Source organism: Cotesia typhae, unplaced genomic scaffold, assembly GCF_013202065.1.
Source record: "Cotesia typhae breed Kobodo isofemale line unplaced genomic scaffold, CoteBio_Ctyphae contig_43, whole genome shotgun sequence".
NCBI classification, from domain to species: Eukaryota; Metazoa; Arthropoda; class Insecta; order Hymenoptera; family Braconidae; genus Cotesia; species Cotesia typhae.
In genome coordinates, this window is record NW_027423752.1 from 1,883,152 (window position 1) to 1,909,752 (window position 26,601).

The 26,601-nt window shown below is 31.3% G+C and overlaps 1 protein-coding gene and 1 pseudogene across 1 annotated transcript in view; both read right to left on the bottom strand.

Annotated features, from left to right (window-relative positions):
- Octalpha2r (alpha2-adrenergic-like octopamine receptor) overlaps positions 1–26,601 on the bottom strand; it is a 254,646-nt gene that overhangs the window by 115,080 nt on the left and 112,965 nt on the right. The window lies entirely within an intron of this gene.
- LOC141528466 (dorsal-ventral patterning protein tolloid-like) lies at positions 7,266–9,950 on the bottom strand (annotated as a pseudogene).

Consider the following 26,601-nt stretch of genomic DNA (forward strand, 5'->3'; position numbering starts at 1 on the left):
TCTCTACCTTTTTCCGTCAGCTCAGTTTTGCCAGTACCGCTAGATTACAGAACTGGGGCATCTTGGGTCTGAAATCATGTTCTAGGAAGTTATTGTAGGTACATTACGGTTCATCCTATAGAGCTCGTCATATAGGATAAGCTACTTTACAATAGAGGATGCCAGTGCTCCAAGCGCAACATTAGTGGTGAAGGATCCTCTTACGCTGACACGTTGGCTTCCATCAAAATGAGAAGTCTTCAAGTATTATTTGACCCATACGATCACATCAAGCCTCGTAGTGGTCCTCACTGGTTGACAACAGAGAAATCTTCCTTGCCAGCCCAGCTAATGTGTCCGTAGGGCTCTGAATCTGATTCAAAGGTGTTGTGGGGTCCCTTTTCACTTTATAATGAAGTGATCACCACCTTTAACTTGTTCAAAACAGCTCACAAATCACCACCATGTGGCTGACAATGTTATGCACGTATGGGATCGAACCCGGTCCTACGCTTTGGTAAGCGAGTATTGAACCGACAAGCTATTGCCAGCCATTGTAAAAAATTTGAGTATGAAATCCTCGGAACTTGTAATATAAGACATCAAACGAATAATACATGTGATGTTGAATTTTAAAACAATTTACCTCCCATATCATGAGATAATTAGAATTGAAAATGACATTTTTTGTAAATGTAATATAGGAGAAGGGTCAAAATGTGACAATTTCTGAAATTTTTTTCATTGAAGGAATTTTATCATTCTAACGAAAAAGTAAATTAACTTTTAATTTACTGAATACTTCGAAATCTTAAAAGATAAGAAGTTGTCGAAACTCGGGATAGCCAAAACACATGTGTCAGCATGTGACCCGGTCCTCGACCACATTCTCAAGATGCAACCCGAGATTGACAATAGCTGATCTATAGAAAAATTGTATTACTTTTGTCGAGTAATTAAGCGATCTATAGCTGGATCTTCTAGTGCACGGAGCTCCGTTCCGCTGCCTAGAATCCGCCCATGAATTATGAACTAATTAAATAACTATAGCCTACGAGGTCCTCTCTTTTCTTCGTCCAATCTGTATCCGATATTTTGGAAACCAATTCATCGGGCCTTCCAGGAGGTACCAAGGAACCCAAAACTCATTGGAAGAACGACGTCTGCTGTAATTGGACTCTTATGGGTCCAATCATATTAGAAATCATTAGAAGAAATCATATTTTAATAATAAATCATGAATTAAAAATTATAGTAAGGGGCTACAATGTGTGACGGCGCACATGGGGTCAGTCAACTTCCTATCGACTTCAACGTGGTTTTATAATTAAAACATTAAACTGAGTTTTTCAGAATGTAACATGAAGAATAAAATATCTTGAACAATTTTTAAAAAAATTTGCAAAACGAGTGACCATGCAAGCCATCCCTGGAACTTCCCGCTATGGACAAAAGGTTCGAAAAATTATCTATCCCGAAATTTTGAGCTCTCCGAGCTCAAAAACACAACTTTTGTTCTTTTTTAGGCTCAAAATTCTAATGATTGTTGAAAACATACTTTTTTGAGGATTTCTAATTGCGACATCTTTCAAACGGATCAATTGTTATTGATGGGACTTGCAGCATTCGACGCAGTTTTTCAAAGACAAAAAGTTCCCTTTTTTAGGAACTTCATTTTGTCTCCAAAAAATAGATTCTCTTTTACAAAAATTGAAAATTTTCATCATTTCTTTTGAAGAAATTAAAAAAAAAATTTGATCTTAATTGAGTTTTCAAAAACTAAGTATTTTTTAATCATCTCATTTTGCTCCTCTCTCTTCTAATTAATACCCTTAATTCGACCATTAGTACTTTATAAATGTATTTTAAAAATTCAATACTAAAATTTATAATCCACTACAATTAAATAATAAAGTAGGTCTAATATTGATAATTAATATCGAGATAATTCCAGCAATATTAAAAGAATCAATTGAGATTATAATAGCTTTTTATTAAATATTAATTAATAGAGCAATCTTAATGATCTTACTTAAGATAATTGAAAAATAAAATATTTAGAAGTCTTTCTGCGAATCCTTTTATCCTTTTGATCTCTCTACCTTCTTTATTATTAACCTAAATTCTATTTCTTAAAGCGATCCGGATTATATATAAGAACTTCATAACAGGAATAAGCTGTACTAACACAAACTTTCTTGTTATGTGCTTATACGATTGTCATACATACGGCTCGCTTTCAATTGAAGTTAATAAATTTTACTATTTACAGCCAACTTCCTGTGGAATTGTCTCTGTTAATCTTCGGTCATTGTTAATTCAGGCTATTTGCATGTACTATTATAGAATAAGTTGATGGCTCACTGTTCTCTATATATAGCTCGAGGAAATTGCTATATTTGGAAGGTGTTTTTTAAATTAAAAAAAAATTTTTTTCCGTGTAGTTATTTTTGCAGTTCAACTTAATTACTGTAATTTAAAAATAATCTTTAGATTCGACTCACAAATAGTTGATATGTTAGTTTCTTTTTCCATATGAGTAAATCCAGTGATTGTGACACTCACCTGAAACATAAAACACAAAAAAATAAAATTTATTTTGTTACTTTAATGTCCATTGAAAATTACTCTATACACTCGAGTATTTTTCTTTCAAACAAATCAAGTGAGCCGTACGTTATTTAGTAAAGAAGAATTTCTGATAAAGTTCCTGCGTTTTATTAATATTGTTCACCATACATGTAAAATATCGATTTTTAGATTATATTAATTAAGAGAAATTACAACACGAGGCGATATTTTTTAAAAGTCTAATAATGAACTTATTTATAAGGAAAATAATACACGACTACTTACTAGCCTGGTTGGTGTTAGACTAACCTAAAAACTATCCCTTAAAAATACTTGGGCCTCTCGGTTCCATCTTACCCCCATGTCTAAATAGCATACTTGCCTACTTCAGATACTCTTTCTCTCACTCAAGCTACAATATTCTTAACCATCCCGGGAAAAAATGATCAGACCTGACCATGCCTGTTCATGTATGATCAGGCCTGAAATTAGACCTGATCATGCCTGTTCATGTATGACCAGGCCTGAAGTTATACATGATCATGCCTGATCAGTTCTGTTCATGCCTGCTCATATCTGGAGTACTAAATACGCTCAGGCCTGATCAGGCCTGTCCATGCCTGACCAGACCTATCCATGCCTGCTCATGTCTGTTCATGTCTAAAGTGTTAAATACGTTCAGGCCTGTCCATGCCTGATCAGACCTCTCCATGCCTGATCAGACCTGTCCATGCCTGTTCATGTCTGAAGTGTTAAATACGCTCAGGCCTGTTCATACCTGTTCATGTCTATTCATGTCTGACCATGCCTGTTTATGACTGTTCCTCTCTGACTATAGTCAGAGATATGATAAAAATTTTTCTTTGACGAAAAAAATTTTTGGTCATCACAAAAAGTGCAAAATTATTTTTAACATTACGTTTATTTAAATAATTTTGAAATAAAAAATTTATTACATTTTCTATGGGATGTTATGGTCTGCTCTGCTCCTGCCTAATATGAAAATCATTACTTATTATATTATTTAAATAAATGTGATATTATAATGAGATTCGGTTACATAAATAAATTAGGACTATCAAAATATATTATAAAACCAATTTTAACATTATATTTATCATAAACTTATTCGATACTCTATGTACTTCATAGAATTGTTACATCTAATATAGCAGCACAGCAGGCGGGAAATTCAAGGCAAACGGATAACACCAGAGTTAAACAGCATTGAGCATGGTTGGTAGTTGGATGGTTGACCGCTGGTGTTACATCCTTACAATAATATGTAATTATTTTTTTTTTTTATTTTATTTTATTATAGAGAATTGCGTACGACTCTATCAAGTACTACAACCATAAAATTAAGCAAAATAATTAATTAAAAATAGTAATGGGTTTTCAGACCTGACCATGTCTGATCAGGCCTGATCAGGTCAATTCATGCCTGATCAGGCATGGTCATTTTTCATGTCTGATCAGGGCTGAAGACTCATGCCTGTTCATGTCTGATCAGGTCTGATCATTTTTTCCCGGGATCTTACAAAGTAACTATATTTTGATATCTGGTGATATCATGTCAGAAATACTTGTTACGTATCTAATCCTTAAATTTACAACCACTTATCTTTACAACTATAAACTACTTGAAAACGAATACTTTTACTAAAGTAGAAGCATAGAAAATATTTACAACACAATCCAATCTATATTTGACTCGTCCGTGTAGGATCTTCTTCTATATTTGACTTATTCTGACGTCCCCACTATTGCAACACTTACATCTCTTATGCGCAGGTCTGCGCGATCAACTGCGTAGTGTACAAAAATAGTATGTAAACAACCATTTCAACCTAACCTTAAAATTCACATAGAATTATATCATGTTGAATGTTAAATGTTAGATGCTAAATAAATGTTAAAAAATGTCAACTAATGTAGTTAGTTGGTTAAATTATAATTTATTCGGTACATTAAATTAAAGAAAAAGATTTTATTTATTTTTAACATCTCTGAATTGAAATTTTGGATCCAAGTACAAGTATGTCTTCATTTTTATTTAATAAAAGAAATATGTAATTTATTCTGCAGGTTTTCTTTATTGGCAATATTAATAAAACCGATCTAGAGTGAATTTAAATCTGAAAAGAATTGAATCAAATAAAAATTATCCGCTCCGTTAAATATGCCCGCCACTAAGGTTTTCTTTCACTGGTCGGAAAAAAACTCGTAGTGGGAGATAGGATCGTCTAATATAGAGAGAGAATTTGGTCAAACATAGAGGGAGATCTAATATAGAGGGATTCCACTGAACAACAAAATTTTTTTCCCGCTCTTACATATATTTCCTTTAACAATATATTAAAACAACTTTTTTCAAGGTAACAATTCCCTTCCTTTCCCCACTCAGGTAGAACATTACGTTTCGACACACGAAAATAACGCTGTTTGCGACACATATTGTCAAAATTTAAAAGTATCTCACTACTGTAAAATACAATAAATTAACAATTAATATTAATTATTAATCAACTAATTGACTATTTCCTTCCTGAAAATACTGAATATCGGATCGAAATTCTCGGTACTACATTCTCCTGCGTTATTGTTTCGTGTGATCGTTACTAGGCGCACACTTGAACTCCACATGAGCTTCGTGATGTTACATTTAATCTTGTGTGAATCCAATAATATAGATTCTCCCCTGAAAGTTACTTTGTTCGTTCGCATTTCGAAGAAAAGCCCTCGGGCATTGAAATCCGTTGATCAATGCCGACAATACAGAAAAACAAACATCTTTTTACAAAAGACCAAATAAAATCCATAAAAAATAAATAAATAAATAAATGAAGCTGCAGTAAAAAATTAACTTGTGCATCAGAAAATAACTATTCTGAAACTTCAATCAGTAAATCAAAACGTTACTTTCATGGTCAGTGAAATTAAATTACAGCTCCATCTATTTTTATAACTTCACTGATAAAAAATTCAACGAGCTCACCAACTCGTTGATCAAACGCTATAATGTTCCGCGAACGATTTTTTATTTTTTTATTTGACACCCGGCGCTGATTTTTTCTGTTTTCTCGTTTTCTTTTCGACATTATTTTATTTCTTTTCCTTTTTATTTCACACTCTCAACTCTTTTTTCACCGCTACATCTAGATCACCCATCGATCTCACCTTATACTTTTATCTGGCTCAATTCTACGACTGCGACAAGATCGACGAGACACTATTTTATTCTAGATTGTTATACTTATACTTTATTCTTACATTATCGTCTCCACTTCTACATCTTTCTATTCTACTACGTCTATTCTATCATTTTTGACAGAACAATGCAATTTATTTTCGATGCAATTTTTATCAACAGATTGCTATTTTTTTGTAAAAATCCGATAAACTCACAAAGCATTCCTCAAAATAGAAATAATGCAGTTTTGTGTTTGCAAAAAAACATAGTGCAAAAAATTAAATTTTTATTATACTCGCTCCAAAAGTTCAACTTTTGAGCGCTGGGTGGCGACCGTAAAGGGACTCTTTTCTAGAGACTCTACCATACCGTATTTTTTTCACGGCCTAGGCCGTGAAGTTTTACCCCCTCCTTTTTTTTACAAACTTTTCGAGTACTCCCAGACGAAATTGAGAGAGATTGTAAAAAAAAGTCACATTCTAGTGTACCGATTAATGATTTTAAGTAAATTTTAAACAGTTACTATTGAGTGGCGCTAATTATTTCTCTACAGGCAGTTTATTATGAAGCGGACTTAATGTTAATAAAATAACAACCACGCCATAAATAAATATTAATAAAAAGATAATTAATATAAGATTCTGTTTTTTTGCCTTTGTGAAACTTCATAAAATTTAAATATGTCATTGTTTGCCTCCTATTCCTCGAAAGTTAAACTTATAGAGCAATAATAACAAAAAATATTGTAAGTCATTTGGCCGTTTAGTGGCGATTTTGACAGTGACTTTTTTTTTATATTCGCTTTAATGTTTGTGACGCGAATGTTCGAAAACGAGCGTAAATTTCCTCCCCGGCTACGCCTCGAACGTTAAAATTGCGCGCGTTTTGAACCTTCCCGCCGCAAACCTTAAGCTCATATCGAAATATCGTCGCTGTCAGAAAGCCACCACTTCACGACCTTATGACATAAATATCTATTTAATCTATACAAATTTCACAATTTCTAAATTACAACTTTTTTTTGTTAGATAGAAATTATATTGAGTCTAGAAATCAAATGATCTAAATTTTCTTAAAAAAAAAAGTGTTTTGATATTAAAAAATTAAAATTCAGCATTTTCAATTAAAATAGCAATAATTTATAATGAAGTTATAGATCACTAGTAAGTAGTCTTCCTGTAAACTAACCATCAGATTTTTTTCGAAATAAACAATTTATATCCAAGTGTTAAAGTTCTTTCCAAGTTTACCGACTAATAGTGTTCATTTCTCAGCAAGTCGAATGCCCCACCGCATTTCGACACCTGAATTAAAAGAATTAACTCAACTTATTATATCCGACCAGGCGACTGTGCAGCAATGTTATAGTTTCAGCTGTGTTCAATATAAATTTAAAAAAAAAGTCAATATGGCTGAGCAAAGGATAGAAAATTGAGTGCCTGCCTGCTAAAATAGATTAATTATATTTTAACAAAACAATATAATGAAACTCAATTTTTTATACAATCCTTCGCATATGCCAGGGACGAAGATTAAAAAATAAAATTGATTTGATGTATTTTGTTGAAGCTGTAGTGATAGACCTATAGCCTGTTGGAGAAAATAATGTTATGATCTCAATCAATTGAACAAAAATAATTGACTTTGTTTCATCAGTTAAAAATTTTTTGTTTGTGTGACTAAACGCGTCTCAAATGTTGTTGATTGAGTCCTCGCAGCGCCATAATAATAATTCTTGTTATAATAATGGAGTTTTTACTTGTAAAGAGCTTTAATGCTGAAATTATAAAAATACACACAGGAAAAAAAATTAATTTGAGTCAAGAGAAAAATTCTTAAACCAAGAAACTAATTTTGAAGAGTTTCATTGTTTTGGACTAAGATGAAAAATTCTTGAATCAAGTTAAATTCATTTAAACTAATAAAAATTTCTTGGTTTAAAAATTTTTCTACTCAAATCAAGAAGATGAAATTCTTCAAAATTATTTACTTGATTTAAGTAAATTTTTTTTTTTGTGCAGTTAACAAAAAAATTAAATGGACTAGATGTTTTATTGAAGTTATATTTTAACGCAAAGTTATGATTGCTGAAAATCCACCTCCTTGAACTTTGCCATTGCTAACAAATTTAACATATAAGGCATATGATTTAGACCAAATCTCTCCTGGGCTAGTATTGTTGCAATATCTTCCAATTAGTGGTGAATAATAAGCATCACCATTTCGAATTTCAACGTAATCATTATTACAATTCTCAGATGTCTCAAGATCAAAATAAGTAAATTTTTAAATTATTTTGCTGTTAAAAGGGGCAACTAGATGCCATACTCTATATTTCTTGGCTGGATACTCGTTTGGAAAACCTGGTGATTCTAAGAAATATTCTTGGTCCTTGTTGTTTATTTCAATATCACCATCAAAATCTGTATGGTAGCTTGCTTTAAAACCAAAATACTCTTCATTAGCATAATTGGCGTGATAGGTGACAAGGATTTGACTATCACTAGAACCCACTGTTTGCGTAGTGTTTTTTTTTTCCACAAAAACGACCTGTGAAAATAAATTTTAATTACTAATGACGAAATAAATACAATTGATTACTCCTTTTCGTAAGTTTTCAATGATTCCAAACCTAAGGAACTGTATCCAGTTTTATATTCATCTCTGATATCTAAATAATCAATCGTACAGTCCTTACTTTCAAGGATACTCAACGTTGTTATCTCAAGGACAATTTGTTCACCACGCGATGCTACAATGCTCCATTCACAATGTTTTACAGTAGTTGTTGAAATATTCACATAGAAAGTTGTTTCTAATGTTCCGGTGTCACTTTCTAATAATTGGCCACATACTAAAATTATGAAAAATTATAAAATTCAAATATTAAGCCAACGATGTTCCGTTGAAAATTGAAGGGCGTAATATGTCTATTAGGGTCTTCCAAAATACAAATTCGATGATGGACCTCTCAAAATTAAAATTTTGGGTTCCGCTTTTAATGGGAATTGTGTTTGGGCATTTCCTGACATATTTTGAGCGTAAAGAATTTATTTGATATTCAGAGAATTTTTTAACAAGAGCTTTGTTTGGTCATTTCTGCTGAAATTTCAAAATTTGGCCGGAAGTATCCAAAAAAAGCTTCTTATATCGGAATAGATATAAGTGTATTGATAATTAACATTCAAACTTACCAGAACAATTATAAAGCAGTTTCACACCAAGAATATCAATTTCACTTAATCATTCTTGTCTGCCAATTTCTTTGATTTGAATCTCTTTAGCTTTTAAAGGAGTTATAGTTTCTTTACATGGGTTACTGGCAAATGCATTCGTATGATAATGCATGATTGAATTATAATCATATGTCTGATTAAATGTAATGGCATCTTCCGATGATAATTTCTCAAAATCATTCATTATGCCTATCAAAAATTCACATTACTGATTTTTAACTTCCCGCTTAGAAAATTGAAAATTTTTTCATAATAAAAATGATGAAAAAATGAAAAATTACCTTTTTGACTCTTTATGTTGTCGAAATTAACTGTTACATATTCATCGCGATCTGAACGCTTGTGTTCATGATGCAATCCGATTATATGTCCCAATTCGTGCAGAATAATTCTTTTAGTTAAACAGTTTTCACCCAAGTACACATGATTTCTACCGGTATGACTTCTGCCGACGCCATTGGTGTAACACCTTTTGTGAGCAAGTTTACAAAATAGTTGCAATTATTAAACGAATATGTTGGTGTAATTTAGTAAATCATTCTACTTACTCAGCATCTGATTTTGTGAAGTATACATAGTCTGGATGGATGATATAATTTTGTCTATCAATGAATTTAATGCAAGTTGATCTTTCCCATTCTCGCATCGCTTGTTTTATAAGTCTTCGCTCTGGACCTCCGAATGAACTACTATCTATTATATAAGGAATACGGCCCTCGGGCCACAAATAGTACCACTGTTTAACTCCGTTAAATCTTTTCAGGCGACTTATGCTTATTGCGACTACAGATGCATCATGCAGATTCAGAATCGTCACAGTCCAGAGTATTCTCCATAAAAAAATTGTAAACAAATTCAACATTGTTAAATATTTTAATTAACGACTGTTTAAGAACAATTGATGGTGATCACTTTTAAAGTGTTTTGATTTTTAAACTTTTTCGTATTCGGCTTCAGAAGTAGTTTGAAAATTATTATGTTTAATGTGGTTCGAGTTATCTAAGTATGAGTCACCAATGGCGCCAGTCGCAATATTAAAATATGATTGCCGTTTCGTGAGCGTACAAAAATACAAAAAAATATGATTACCCGTTTGGAGATAATAGCAAACTCGTTTTTATCTGTTAGAAGTACCATAAATTTTTAGGAAATAAAAAACAAGTTGGAGGGTCCAAAAATTTACGGTTCAGAATACCCAAATAATTTTGATTGGTCAATAGAATATTTCGTTAATTAATAAAGTTAAGAAAAAAAGAAATTTATTTTTTTCATTTCTTTTTTCAATATTTTGCGATATTTTTCTTTACTCATTTTACTCGTAAAAAAAAAAATAATAATGATTAATTTTCAGATGTATCAAATTTTTTTGAGAAAAATCATTTTTTTGACGTTTGGTATTTTCTATAGTTTTTTGTTTTTAATTTTGATCGATTTCATAAACTAGCTGTTACTTATCAGCTTTGCTAAGCGCTTTATAGAATTGCATTTTTAGATCTAGACTTGAAATTTAATTGGAGTATTGTTTTGATTTGCATTGATTCCAGTTGAAAACTTTGCCAACTTAAAGTAGATCGCTATCTTCTCACCCTAAATATCTCAATAAATGCCCAAACAGCTCCTGTTAAAAGTAGAACTCAAAACTTCAATTTTGAAAGGTCCTCCACAGAAATTGAATTTTGGCACATTCTAATACATACAGATAATTTGTTTCCAACTATAAGCTTATTTCACAAAATATCATTTTGGAAATTTTTTAGAATATTAAAATAACTTTAGAATTAAAAAATCAAGAAAGAAAAAAATCACCGTAAGAATTTTAATTTTTTTTCAGAAAAATAAGAATAATATTGACACACTTTTGTCACCTTAAAAGTGAAATCTAAGTATCATATCAATGATTAAAACTATAAAAAATTTGAAAAATCTAAAAGTGCACGACTCATAATGGTCATGTAATTATGAAAAATTTTTATGAAAAGAATATCAAACAGCTGAAATAGTCCTTAGGATTTCTTTAATATTATTAACTTAATTGCAAATAAACGACTCTGTCACCTAGCGATTCGGGTTCGGTGACCTACAATTCTTTCAAAGAATTAAAAAAAAAAAATTTGACTCAATCAATTGATTTTTTTGCAAGTTAGAGTGTTTTTAGGGTTTCATACATGACGGACAGGAAATTTTTTTAAACTATTTCGATGTGTTTTTTCGTTTCTATTGTACTTGATAAATTTTTGAAAAGTATGGAATTAATCTCTATTAAATGATCTTGACAACAGTATGCAAAATATCTTGATTCTGTGAACTAACAAGGATATAATAATGAAAATATTTGCCAAAATGAAGCGAAAAAAATTTTTCGATCGTAAAACACTCTCTAATGTTTCGCACTATGAGTCGTGCAAAATTGCTATCATCTATATCTTTAATCGGCTGATTGATTGAATTTATTTAGGTGAATAAAAAATGGATATTAAATTTAAGAAAATGGTGATAAAACGGTGGTATACACGAAAGAAAAATGGGTTGATTGTGGTACGTGGTCGGTAAGTACATAAGGCTTGAAGTCTGCGGTATTTTAATATCTGGCATTCTTGGAACGACCGATAATCCACCGAGTGCTACCATTGGTACCCCTCCTTCTACCTCAACCTCTATTAGAACCAGTATCACCCTATTTCTACCCCGTCACCATCACCAGCAGTACAAGCTTCGCATCAGCACATTATTACTGGTACTATCACTATTACCTCGTCGCATCAACATTTTAGTATATTGTACACTGTACATCGTGTATAATATATAATGTATGCCAGGAGAAGCAGACACCCCGACACCTTGACAGTACCACCAAAAATACGTCACGATATCTCTCATTCTCACTTGACGACACTTTATACCACGATTATATGTATTTCCATTAGTATTATATATGTGAGGAACTTATCTCTCTTGACGCGGTTTTATCCCACTTATTATGTATGGGCGTACTATTCCTACAGTCTATAGTTGCTATTCTTAGTAAACTACCACGAGTATTATCACTCACAAGTACTTGACAAACTACCCGCCCACTATCTTAATTCAACCGTTAATAACTAGTGTCTGCCGTACCAACACTGCTAGTCAACTCTCGGGCTTAAACTATCGGATAATTACTAAATGCCATGTTTGGATCGTCAATGTCACATCTTTCAAGCAGTAATCCTTTCGGTTACTTGTTTTATTAACTCTTCAGAGCTACTATTTTTAATTACCATACTCATGGTCCATTTAGGTTGATGATTCAAAGGTACCTGATTCTATGGTGAATGTGGAAACAAGTTTTAGAGTTTGACAATTTAAGCGTTTGTCGAGAACACAACTGTCAAGAGAATTCAAAATTTTATTAAATGTTTAGTTCAGAAACAAAATTTTCGAATAAAAGATTTGTTTTTAAAGTCTATGACTATGATTTCAACAGTTTATACAATAAATCTTCTTAAAAATTTTTTAATATGCCTGTTCGAGTACATCATTTAAAATTAATGTTTTTTTTTCTTACTGACACTACCAAATATTATTTTAGAGATAAAAAAAAATCTTTTGTTAAAATTAGGGTTCATACCCGAGTCGAAATTTAAATCGTAGATTCAACGTATTGAACCTTAAAATCGTCATTTAAACGTAATGGACGTTAAAAACGTACATGTTGAACGTATCTAACGTTTTGTAAATGTGAAGAGAACCAATAATAGGTGAAAATAAGTAATATTAATATAAAACTATTTAAATAACTACACATGCTTGAAACCTGAATAAACAAAAAAAATTTTTTTTCAGTTCTGTTAGGGAGATTTTACATTTTTAGCTTAAATTTACCATTTTTTTTTTTTTAACGGAAATGCTTTATCGAAATTTTTTAGCCTCGAAGTAGTTTCCAAAATTATGTAAAATTTTCTGACATATCATTCATACGATTTTATACCAAAAATGGCCTGATAAATCTATATATAAAATAATAACTTTTTATACACTTTTATAAAATTTTGTACCACTGGATTTTTACAAAAAAAAAAAAAAATAAATAAAATAAAATTTTTAACTAAAAGTTTTAACTTTAGAAAACGTGATATTTTGATGATCACAATAGGTTTACTGATTATCACAAGACCTATGTATACTGTTTATCACGAAACTTTAATTTACTATAGTCAGATAAATGAACAGAAAATTCGATGTTTATAATCTCACTTTGCTGATAAATCAATTTACTTATAAAATAAACAAAACAAATTAACTAAAAATAACAAATGTAACAATACCTTTTTTTTTTAATTTAACATCAAGAATGATGGTTGGATTCTATTTTCACCAGTGCGTAAATCAAATGAACTCACTAATAGTGATGAAACGTTGACGGCAGTGACAACACACATACTACAATATTACTGTGCAGAGTACAGGTTTTGAACGGACTTACATTTTGATAATCACAATACGTGGTATTTTGATTATCAAAACACCTTATATTGTGTTAATCAAAATACCTGATATTTTTTTAATTAAAATACTTTTTTTTTTTCAGAAAGAAGTCGAAAACATGATTTGAAGAAATAGTACAGTAACTCGAAATACATGCTTTTTAAATGAAAAAAAAAATTCAGTGTAAAAGAGGAAGCATTTAAAATTAAAATTAAGGGCTCAAATTAAAAAAAAATTTTTTATCATGGTTAGAAATATTTTTTACAGTATCAACGAAAAAAAAAGTCACTACAAATAAAGTATTCTAAAATTATATTATAATTTTCATATATAGCCTGATACAGCCATATATGACTAGATTAGTTCGGGGCTTATATAGTCATATCAGAAAATTTTTCACAAAGAATTATTTATCAGCAGATTAATAGTTATAGCGCATACGCTTCTTTTTTATAATCTAACCATTAAAGGCGCGAAAAATTTGAAATTCAAATTACGCCAGTCTATTTGCTTAATTATTTGAACAAGATTTGTTAAGACAGAAAGCTTTTTTTTTTAATTTTTTTTTTCATCAGTGAGGGAGAATATTTTTCTTTTATTCTATCTCATTCTATCAGCCCGCATCTTTACTATTATCATTAGTAATCAATAATTTATCTCGCGAATAGTGAAACAGTTACTTCAAACGCAAGTAAAGTACTGGCGTGTTGTTTTGTAAACTGGATACAAATTTCAATTTGCGAAATTAACGGGAAAAGTCAATAAACTGAGTCCGCGAAACATTGAATCGATTAATGAGATACTAAATGAGAAACGTTTGACCGAGTTTCGATCGCCGCGCATAACGTAGTCTCATTAACAGTCTAAATTTATCTGGGGATGAATATATACAGACGTCAATTTTCGTTTCCGCTTTTCTTTTTATCTTTACTTCCATTATTATAATTTATATATAGTTCAATCAAATAACTGATGAAAAATTTTCATTTCCAATGTTTATTTATTTAGATCACTGTTTGTTTACTTCAGTCTTCGTTCTAAGGTAATGAATTTATTTTAATCAGCGCACTCAAGGCCGACATAAATTTTAAAAAATTAAGTCTACAAACAATTAAAGCGCCAATGATTTCCTTGGACTGAAAAAAAAAATATTTATTTATGCCCTTCATTCTGCACTTTCATTAAATTTAAGCGGGAATTTATCTAGTCTTATCAGCCAGTACAGAGCCAATAATAATTCATCAATATATAATTCATCGTTAATTATATATGTATACATGTACATTCACACCTAAATTTAACACCATATTTGGTGTAATTTTCACACAAAAATTTTAACACCGACTTATTTACACTATACAGGGTCCAAAGAATTTTACAGTGTATAGTCTACTCCTCCAAAATAGGTGTAATAAATGAAGACTGTGGAACATAAAGTTATACAAGAGAATACAATGGATGTAGATGTATAGGGGTATGTATTCTACTCTCTCGCTCTTTCTACACATATACTCACATACTTATTCGTAGTATGCATAAAGTATAAGGGGAGCAAATTATTCGCGAGAGAAAATGTATATATGCACCCATGGGACATGTTAACGTTTGAAATTCTCTCTCCTGTTCTTCTTGTTAAACATGATATATTATCTACTTGGAAATTGGTAAATCGAGCTACACTCAATCGATGATCGTTACCCAATGAAAAGAGATCCCGCAACAAAATCACCCAATAAATTTATCAACCCTTTCTTTTCATTTTCTTTTCTTCTTTTTTTATGCTTATATATTATAGGAGTTTAATTATATACCACTCAAAATTTTAGTTACCATAGAATTGAATGATATAATGAAAATATTGTGTTACGTTATCGACAGAATAATTTATTGATAAATAAAAATGAAAATGTAAAAAATTTTTTTCCCAATTTCAAATTTTGTTGAAAAAAAAGTTTGATTTTAATCCCATAATACAACATAATATTTGACTTTCTTATACAATCATCAAATTCCGGTAAATGGATGTACACCAACAAACAAATTAGGAAAATGGTTAACCCTAAGATCATCTCTGCAACTTTTCGCTAATTTTATACCTAAATGCTCAAGATTTCACTTCTTTCGTTTTTGAGCTCTTGGAGCTCAAAAGTATGATAGAAGTTTCATAGAACACAAATTTTTGAATTTTTAAACCTCAATAACTTTTGAATGAATCAACCAATTTCCTGACGGTTCACGGTATTCAAAGCAGCTTTTAAGATCTTTCAAGAATCTTAGAGCGCGAACTGGTCAGACCAAAAATTTATGAGAAAATCATTTATTATTCATTGCTATATTTTTTATTTTTTCTAAGAACGTGTACGTAAATTAATATGTTTTATTAAATTAAACAATAATTAGTTTAGTAGTTGATAAAACTTAAAACCAACTTTAGCGACTCTCTTCTATAAATAGTAGAGTTCAGTGCTGATTAGTAACAGCATTTAGGAAAAAATTTTTTTCAATTAAAAACCTAATCAGATTGGTGTTAATTTGTTATTTACTTATTTTATCTTAACCTAATTTCAATAGTTCTTATTTATTAACAACCTTTAATTAACATAAACGAGGCCATTTGTTTGATATACTTTTTTTTCTATCTTTGGTTTCAGAATAACCATCGATCATTACATGATTATTACATGATTAGATGTCAAAAAATGATTTTTTTTTTATAACAACTCCTCAAAATTAACTCTGTTATAGTAAGAATATTTTTTGATCATGTACCCTCTACCAGAGAGTACAAACACTAGTTGGTAGAATAATTATATATGAGTATATATGACCATATTTGGCCGTATCGAGTCATGTACATCACGCTATGGATATATCTGAATAAATCAAAAAAATAAACGGACATTGCAAACCATATTAGGTCATGTATATGAACTCATCACGCCAAATTAGAAACTTTTTTAACGGGAATGGATGAAAGGCTTGTATATTTTTCATTGTACACCGACTATGTATAACATGTATATAATATACATCGAACATAGGTGGATGTTCCATAGAATGGCGCTCTTGGAAGTGTGGTAGTAAAATATAAGGTAAGATCGTAAATACCAGGCATTTGACACACCCTGGTGGGCAAGGTTGTGTTCCTTGGCGATGGTTCTTGCTCAGTCCTGGCACAAAGATCGTTTGGACATTAATATCCCATTTGCAGTTGAGAGTTTTGTGGTCCGTATCGAAACCCGATCCTGCTTGGTGACCATGTTCTGTCACAGTGCATAGAATTTGTAAGGGGTATAACTAGTATTAGAGGTAAGGAACAGTGAATAGATAATGGTGAGCGGTTGGTAGTGATGGTGATTGTGATAGTAATGGGTTTGAGTGTGGGTAACCAGCTACAGCAACTGAGGTGTGGACGAGGATTCATGGTACTGTATACCTAAAGGGCGCAATGTTTCGAAGATATCTCAGATGCAAGGCTCTTGTAAACACTTTCTTGGGTAACGCCGCAGGCTATAAAGGATAAAGGATCATTCTGCTGAGATTGTCGCGTCTTTGTTCGGTATATTGCATGGGTTTGTGGGCTCTGCTTACGTCATTTGCGTACTAGACCGTAATTTTGCAATTTAAGGGCTCCCGGAGGATAATCATCGGAGAGAGTTCAACAGTTATTTTTCTTTGTATTTAGTTTTGGCTTGATTGCAAATGAGGGATGGGATTTAACGTGTGTCGATAAACTCATTATTCTTTGAGCGTCTCTATTTTGATCGGCGTATGTATTAAATCAAGTTACCTATGTCTATAGCAACTGTGCCTATGTTAACATGAAAACTTTCTCGGCGTTAACATAGGGTAATGGTCTAGAAGTGACGCTCCATCTATTTCTAGTTAGGAAATTTGTTGTTGCTTTAGGGTTTATTTTTTTTTTTTTTATTTTACTGGAGTTGAATAATTAATCAGAAACTCAATGTTTGTTTTTAGTGAAGAAAAGAGCGAGGTATTGATATTAAGCGTTTTGATTTAGCATCAAATGTAGCTCATTTAGTTTCAGAGCGCAAATATTGAAGATCATGAACAACGGGTTTAGAAGTTCATTGTTGAAGGAAATCAACAGATATGTGGAAATTCAAGAGTGAAAGATGTGAAATTTAAAATTAATAAGAATTGTTGAAATATGCGTGATTATTTTATTGCCAGAGTTCAAAATTAATCCATGGTATCGAATACTATTTCGAGGAATGAATGTTTATATGGTGATAGATGTTTATATGATATAAGATATTTTCCATAATTTTTTCAGAAATAAGTATACAGTACTAAGTAAGTTATAAGTCTTTTATTATTATTATCATTGTTATTATTACTTTCGAGTCATAATTTAATAAAGGAATTTTAATAAAACATAAGAATTTTATTATTTATTTAAACAATATACCCATAATCTTATAAGAATGAAACATTCTTTAATCTGTCGAAATGTAATAACAGTAATATTAAAGTATTTAATAATAATAATAATAATAATAATAATAATAATAATAATAATAATAATAATAATAAATTAAAAAAAAATTCTTGTACCAAAATTAGAATAGTGATTTAGAAACCATAATGTTAAGATTAATGTACTTGGAGCCACATTAAACTTTACAAAATAAATCGTTTTTGATGAATTAGGTCATCAAGGGTTATTTTCTTCTTGAAAATCTCGATCAAAAGCACTTTGATGTGTTAAAGCTTCAACAACACGATTTTTTTTTGAAAAATGTATTAAAGCGCGGGAATAAATCTGACTCAAAAATTTCAACATAACTTATTTGGTAATTAGAGAATTTTTAAATTGTTACTTCGACAATCAGATAATGACTTTTTTAACTGCTGGCGTAATATAAATAATAAAAGGCACACAGAAAAAAAGAAATATTTGTCATAAATAAATCAACATATTTGAGTCGTTTTTTAAAATATTTTCTTATGACAATTGTTTAGATTTGGTACAAGTAAATATAACAATATTATATGGTCGCAAAAATATGGTCCCTGATTCCTTATTGGCTAAAAAATCAAGGCGTGCGAAGCGCGCAATTTAAGTTCCTAGTAATTTCGGAAAATTGATTAAACAAATTTTAAAAATTCATTATTTCCATCAACTATGATTTATGTACCACGAATAAAGCATATATTTAGCATAAACAAACTATTTAGTTTACGCAATTAAATCGCTCAAATATATTATATATTTATCATAAATAAATATTTATTTGCCATATCCAAGTATCTTATATCTTTGGTAAAAAAAAAAATGTCAAATTTTCGGTGATGAAAATATAACTGATGAAATTACAGGAATGGATCAGTAAAAATTTCAAATTTGTGAAACAAAATTTTCATTATTAATAATATATCAATGTTACCATAAATTTCTATAATATGTAAGTTTATATATTTTTATATAATGCCATTTTTCTGATATAAATTTCCTAAATTTTTTGACGTTAAAATTAAATTTTTTCTATTTAAATTTGACATTTTTACACATACTAAATTTAATTCTTTTGCATAGTAAAAAATTTTTTTTTCCTAATACAAAATTGAGATAATAACGTTGACAGTTTTTAAAATGTCAGTACTCCATATTCAGAAATGTAGTTTTAACAATCATGTCTGAACAGAAGTGAAACTGTAAGTTTAACATCAATGATCATCTATTCAATTTTTTAAATAGAGATTCTATTCATTTTTATTCACGTATTGATGAAGTTTATAATTACAAAATAATTCTTTGTGAGGAAAAACTTCGTAATATTTTACTCGTGAATATATCATATGAGTATAGGAAAACGATAATTATCGGTCCAACGGGGAATGAAAAGCGTGATCGTGTGTAAACTAGCGGTCATTTGTTGAACTCATCTAACATATTTTATTACTTTTTATAAAATTAGAAATTTTTTTATTCAAATAATTAGCAACTCAAGATTTTTAGCAAATAAAAAATATGTTTTTCAATTATTTTATGATAATTCATCACTCCACTTCCGCAATTCACCGCTTAATGGCTAATAAAAATGAAATGAGCATGAAAAAATAAATGCCCGTAATTATAGAGGATTACTTAAGAAGTAGACAAAGTTGCGAAGGAAAAAAGTAAAGAAAATTTCAATTTGAAAATAAGCAGACAAGCAAATATTTATTTAGTCTTAAATCCCGGTACGTGTCAGATTTTCATGGAAATGTCTTGCGGTTGTTGAAAAGTCCGAGATTTTCCAAGTAGTGACGGAGAAAAGCACCATCTCAGCTTTGAATCAGAAGAAAAAAAAGAAACAAACAATAATAATACTTCAGAATAGTTATTATTATTATTATTATTATTATTATTATTATTATTTATTTATTTAATTGGCCATGGAGTCGAAACCCCTTGCGGCCATCCATAATTGATACAAAAATTTACATATAATTATATAATATATAAAGCAGTTATATCGTATAAAATACAATATAATATGTATAACATAATATAATATATCGCATCACTCAATCATCACCAAAACGCACACAATAGCAATGTTTTAATATTATAATCTATTATTTTCTAAAAAGTATTGATAACAGGCTATTCGAAATTCTGTAAACGTTGACAACCTTGTACAGCAAGCTGGCAATTGATTCCAAGTTTTAATCGCAGATATCAAGAATGATTTTTCATATTTTGCAAAGTGATAAAGAGGCAACTCAAGGTAGTCCTGACGAATGTCGCCTCGGCGTAGACGAGGCTCAAGAATTTTTAAGTCTCGCTTAATTAGAGGCTTTTGATTAAGATACAATGCTTTATAAATAAGACATGATAAGAAAAATTTACGTCTGGAACCAATTGTCAGCCAACGGAGGTCGGCATAATACTGAGTGACATGTTCATACTTAGATATTTTAACAATATACCGTACACAAGCATTTAATTTTCTCTGAAGTCTGATCTGTTGCTGACCAGTAATATCAGTATAAACAGCTGCACAGTAATCGAAAATTGGGAAAATAAGAGTAGTAACTAGTCTTTTTCTAATCGGCAACGAAAAACATCTCCATTCATTTTTAATTGAGCAAGTACTCGCATGCTACGCTTACAGATATCAGTAATTTGTAAAGACCACGTTAAAGTGTCTTCAAGTATAATTCCTAGATATTTAACTGATTTACAATAATCTATAACAGTATCATTAACAACAGTATTCGGAATTACTTCACGATGAACATCAGCCAATTTCTGTGCCGATCCAAAAATCACAGCCTTGCTCTTATTCGGGTTTAGTTTCAGACCATTTTTAGTACACCATTATAATATTACAGAAATTTCCTCATTAAGAGTTCTCACAGAGCTATCGATATCACAAGGTTTACATGTCAAGTAAGCCACTAAATCATCCGCATAAAACATGTGTTTGCAGCGTTTAAGCAAACCACCCAAGTCTACAACATAGATGGAGTAGAGTAGTGGTCCAAGGACACTGCCCTGTGGAACACCACTAAGTATTTCTTTCCATTGTGATATACCAATGTTATCAATACGTATTGCTTGTAATCTATTTTTTAAATATGACTCAATCCATTCAATAGTCTACTATCAGACAAAATAGGTGGAATTTACATAATTTTTCATGTAAAAATTCTTTGTAAAAATAATAAAATTTATTTTAAGCCGTAAGATGGACGGCGGGGGAAGATAGCCAAATCTCCAAAGCCCATAGCTTTTAATTTAAATACTAGAACCTCATGTACAACAGAGTCAAATGCTTTACTGAAATCAAAAAATACAGCAATAGTAATCATTGTATTTTCAATGCCTAACCTAATATCATCACATAATCTCAGAATAGCGTCCTGTGTATTTAGACCTTCCCTAAAACCAGTTTGGTAATCATCAATAATCCCATTAACAGTTAAATAATTCAAAATTTGATCATGAACACATCTTTCTAATGATTTCGATAATGTACAAGTTAATGATATTGGCCTGTAGTCTGAAAACTCAGTTGGAGTGCGAATTTTAGGTATAGGTAATACATAAGATTGTTTCCAGATAGAAGGGAAGTATCCTGAAGAAAGTGATCGATTAAACAGATCAGTAATAGACTCTAGAAAGTAAGGTATTCGAATTTTGTATGTCTTTATATCAAAACCATCAGGGCCATTCGAGCTGGAGGTTAGTCTCATGATTCCCTTCTTTACAACATCACAATCAAGTTTTTTAAATTCAAAAGTAGTCTCATATCTGATTAAACATCTGCTAATGTAATTGTAATCGATAATGCCCGAAAATGAACTCCCCACTGACACAAAATAATTATTTAATTCGTCTATATCAATATCATGATAAGCATTGGACTCTGTACTTTTAACCAATCCTAAATTCCGGAAATCATTCCAACAAGATTTCGCATTTTTACAGTTACTAAAACGATGAACAATAGTACATTGTGCCCCTAGGGAAAAAAGTAGTACATTTTCTCCCGCGTGTGAAATTGCCACCCGAGCCGAAGGCGAGGGTGGCAAACACGCGGGAGAAAATGTACTACTATTTTTCCCGTGGTGCACATACTATTTTTTCTCCCACCAGGCCAAAAGTTCGTAATTAAATATCGAAAAATAAAGCTAGGTTAGACAAACGAAAAGGGGTCCGGGGCGAAGCCCCTCAAGAAAGGTTGGGGGGCGGAGCCCCCCCACTCAAAACAACAGTTTTTAAATTTAAAATATTTTGAAATAATTCACTTTATTTAAGTTTAATTGTGAAATTAACAATAGTGATAATATTAATCAACAATTATATCATTTACTTAGTTTATAGCGTAATAGTAATAAGTAATTATAATAATACTAGTAATTGCAATAATATTTTAATTATTATAATATTATTTGGTATAATTAATAGTAAGATTGGTAATTTTACACTTTTTAATAGTTACTGTTGGACAGTTCATGTTAAGGTCTTCTTCAGATTCAGTAGATGAAGCTGAATTGTCAGAAGTTTTTTCTCTTGCTGATAATTTTTTTGAATGATTTGCAGCTTGTGAATTTAAATTTAAGCCTGGTACTGGAGACAAATCATTATTAGACTCGACATTATCAAAATCTTCGTCCCATACGATGTCATTTACAGCTCGTAGTTCAGTATGATAGTCCGGTAATGATTGATGTGATTCTTGTTTGTTTTTTGGTGCAATATTTTCTTTGCACGAATACTTTGGTGTAGCTAGCGATTCAGTCGGTTGTGCAGAAGTTGAAGGTCTCAATTCATTTTGCTTTGAAGTACTTGTTATCGTGTCCATAGAATAATTCTGTATAGTAAATCGTGTATTTTCTGAGTTTACAATTTGATTGAAAATTTTCGATTTATTATATAACGAGTTCTCAATGTACCCTTCAGCAACGGTACTTGATCTCCAGCCACCATGCTGTTTAAGTGTTGTAAGATTTGCGCCAGCATTTGCAAGTAACGTTGCTGAGGTACGTCTGAAGCAATGTCCGGTGTAGCTAGAGGCATTTGGCAACTTCAAAAACTCAGCAATTTTTTTTGGTACTTCTGATACTGTATTTTTACCCATCGCTTGACGTTTGCATGCTCCTTTGTCGTACAGTATAAAAAATCTGTCAGTGTTCAAATTATCGGGTCGTAAAGCTACGTACTGGCGAATTTTATCGCTGTATTCATCCATGATGACGAAAGAACGTGGATAATAATTTTTTGTATCGCGTATGGTAACAATGAACTGAGTTCCAGTGTCTTTAACATCATTAGTTTTGATACTACAATATTCACCTGATCTTAACGCCCCGCAAAATCCAAAAATGAGTATCACCTGTAATAAAAAATAATCTTAGTATATATTTATTTGTATATAAAAAAAATTGTAAATAATTTACATGTATTTAATTGTATATATCTTGAATTTTATATCATTATTTGAACATTACTCAGAAAAATATCTATTTTTTATATTCATTATTTTATAACTTACCTTCATAGCCAAATAAATATCATCAGAAGCGTCAACGAGAAAGATTTTGATCTGAGACAGTGTTAACACTTGGGATTTTTTGGGTGAAACCCTTTGTTGATATTTTTCATGAAAGTTTTCAGTTTGTGAAATGTGTTTATGTCTATTGAATGATTGAGGTTAAGCTCGGTTTTTAACATTGACCATCTACTCCACAGCGTAGATGGTTTTAATGTTTTTGACAACTCACTGAAATAAACGAGCAACACGTTTTCAGATATCTCGTTAATGTTTTTGTGTGTTTTCCAGTCTAAAAATTTTTGTAGCAAAGATGATATGCCGGTGCTGATTTTTTGGCAACTAATTCATTTGTTATTGCTTGAGCCTCTTGATCAATATTCATATTGTCATCATCATCATTTGAAATAGAGCTATCGGAAGAACTCATTTTTATAACACACTTTTTCTTAATTAATATTTTTAAAATTATGAAATCACTTGTAATTTATTGCACCACTAGGATTAACAACATGAAGTACATATAAAATAATGGAAAAAAGGGTTAGAAACATAATAGTTAAAACCACGGTGTTGTATACGACCGTGACTGAAGCAGATACTAGTGCGCATGCGCAAACTTTTTTCCCTACAGAAAAAATGTGCCACTTTTTTCCCGGATTAGCGGGAAAAAAGTCGAACTTTTGGCCTAGGGAGGAGAAAAAATAGTTTTTCTTAGCTTCCAGAATTCTACATTTAATTACTTTTCGCAGATTAGCATACTCTTTAAAAGCAAATCCCGATCTTCTGTAGATCTTATAGAGCTTTGAACGGCGACGCTGAAGAGTTCTGATGTCCTGGTTGATCCATGGTGCCGGTTGATCCCGAATGACAGTCTCTCTGATCGGCGCCATTGCTTCTATAACCTCTCCCAGATGTTGATGCAAACATTCATTCATATTGTCTACAGATACTGCACTATCGATGTCCGAGAGATCTTGATCCAAACAGAGTCTTTGAAGATTAGTTTCATCAATTCGAGCCCAATTTCTGCACCATATTCTTCTTCGACCAGCGGATGGTATATTGTAATCATATTGTAATGATATGAGATCATGATCCGCAAGAAATGGTTCTGAAGATTACCTAGTATTTAGAACTAAATCCCGATCACTGACCAAACAATGATCAATCCATGAATCACTGTGAGCAGTATGATGAGTATTACCATAATCCAGTAAATGCAGTCCCAAGCATCCACAGAATTCCATTAAACAGTCCGATTTTAAGCTTGCTGAATTCATATTAATGTTGAAATCACCAATAAGTATAACATGCTTATAGTGCGGCATGATATCATCTAGATCCGCCTCCAGCAGATTTAAAGACTCCGACGTTGGAGGATTGTATGCTACTCCAATCAAGATTTTTTGTCTTCTAGTGTGCCATACTTCCGAGAAGAGATATTCCGGATGATTCGGAGGATAAGTTGAACTCAATACGAATTTAGATGTAAGTATATTCCTAATATATAATGCGACATCTCCACCAGTTCTGTTGGTACGATCATTTCTAAATAAAGTAAATGATGGAAGTTTGAACTGAGCATCCGACATATTAAAGTTTAACCATGTTTCACTCACAGCTATAATATCAAATGAATGTGTTCTGAAAAATTCTTTAAATAAACAGAAATTACTGTTGAGCGAACGAATGTTAACATGACAAATATTCAGTGGCTGCCGATTGACTGATGTTGAGAAAGTCGATACATTTGCATTTGAATTTGGCGATGAATGAGTGGGCACTAGTTATTGCAAATTCTTTCTTAAAACTTCCATGCCAGATGAAGGTAATAATCTCAGCGGTGGCTTCTCTGACGAAAACCTAACGTAAACCGCTGCACCAGCTATCCAAACATTTTTTGGAATTAATTTAGAATAAGTTTTTAGGACCTGCTATCGGAATTTATACAATGCTGATGGGTGTCTGCGATGTACACGAATAGGTTGTGATGAGACATCATCACCTCCTATTAATCTATTACCAGGAATAACCATATTCTTCATCTTACCAACAATATGGTCTGCAGTTTCTTTAGTTGTAAATTTAACAAGTACATCTCGTTGTTTCTGCTTCGCATAGCGTGTATTCTGCTCAATTGGTTTACCTATTCGACGAACAAACTTTATTTTTGATACATCAGCTGCAGTGTCTGTTAGGATAAATAATTTCTGAACAGCTTTCTTAAGATCTTCATCCACCGTTTCATCAAGACCAGAAATAGACAGTTCATCCGTCAGCGTCTGCGATTCCATTTGCAGGGCATGCTGCTCAAAATGACAGTTATTTAGCAATTCAGCTGCTTGAACAACTTTATCTGCAATTTCTGGACTGCTAGAATCCTTAGATTCTAGATCACCTACTCTTTTCTGTAGATCCTGAACCTGCTTAGTTAACTTATCCTGGTTTTTTCTAAAGTATCAAACTTTGTAAGTAATTGATTAACTGATTTTTCTAGACCCGACAATTTATCCAACTCATCTAGTTTATTTAGTTTCGATAAATGTTTCTCCAGGTTAGCCAACATATTCACTGATGTCTTCTCCGAACAAAATGGACATCCTGCTTTAACAAATTCCACAGCTTCTGCTGATGATTCAATGCTGTATCTTAACTTGACACAAGTTGGGTGATATTTATGACGTTGTTGACAGGTTGCTTTAATGCAGTATGCATTGTCAGTAATTTCAACAAAACACAGTATACACGACATCGTTAATAGTAGTAACACTATACACTAGATGACAGCACCGAAATTGTAAAATTAAACCAACGCACTTCCAGGCTAACCTTAAAATATTTCCAATTTATTTAGGAAAATTAAATAAATTAATCAGAAACCCCGTAAAGCAATTTATACATCCACAAATACACAAAAAATTACTAAATATGACAGTACAAAATTTAATAGTCTAGATTAATGTTTAGACACTCCAAAATATGTAAAAATCAGAGCAAGAGAAAAACACGTCCACCCTGCTTTATACATATATAGTTGAAGGTACTTTGATGAAAACTTCTGCTGCGAATATTAAATTTACTTTTAAGGGTATTGTTACTTACTCTTAATTTTTTTCCTTATTTACTATTTATTCGTAGTTATTATTTT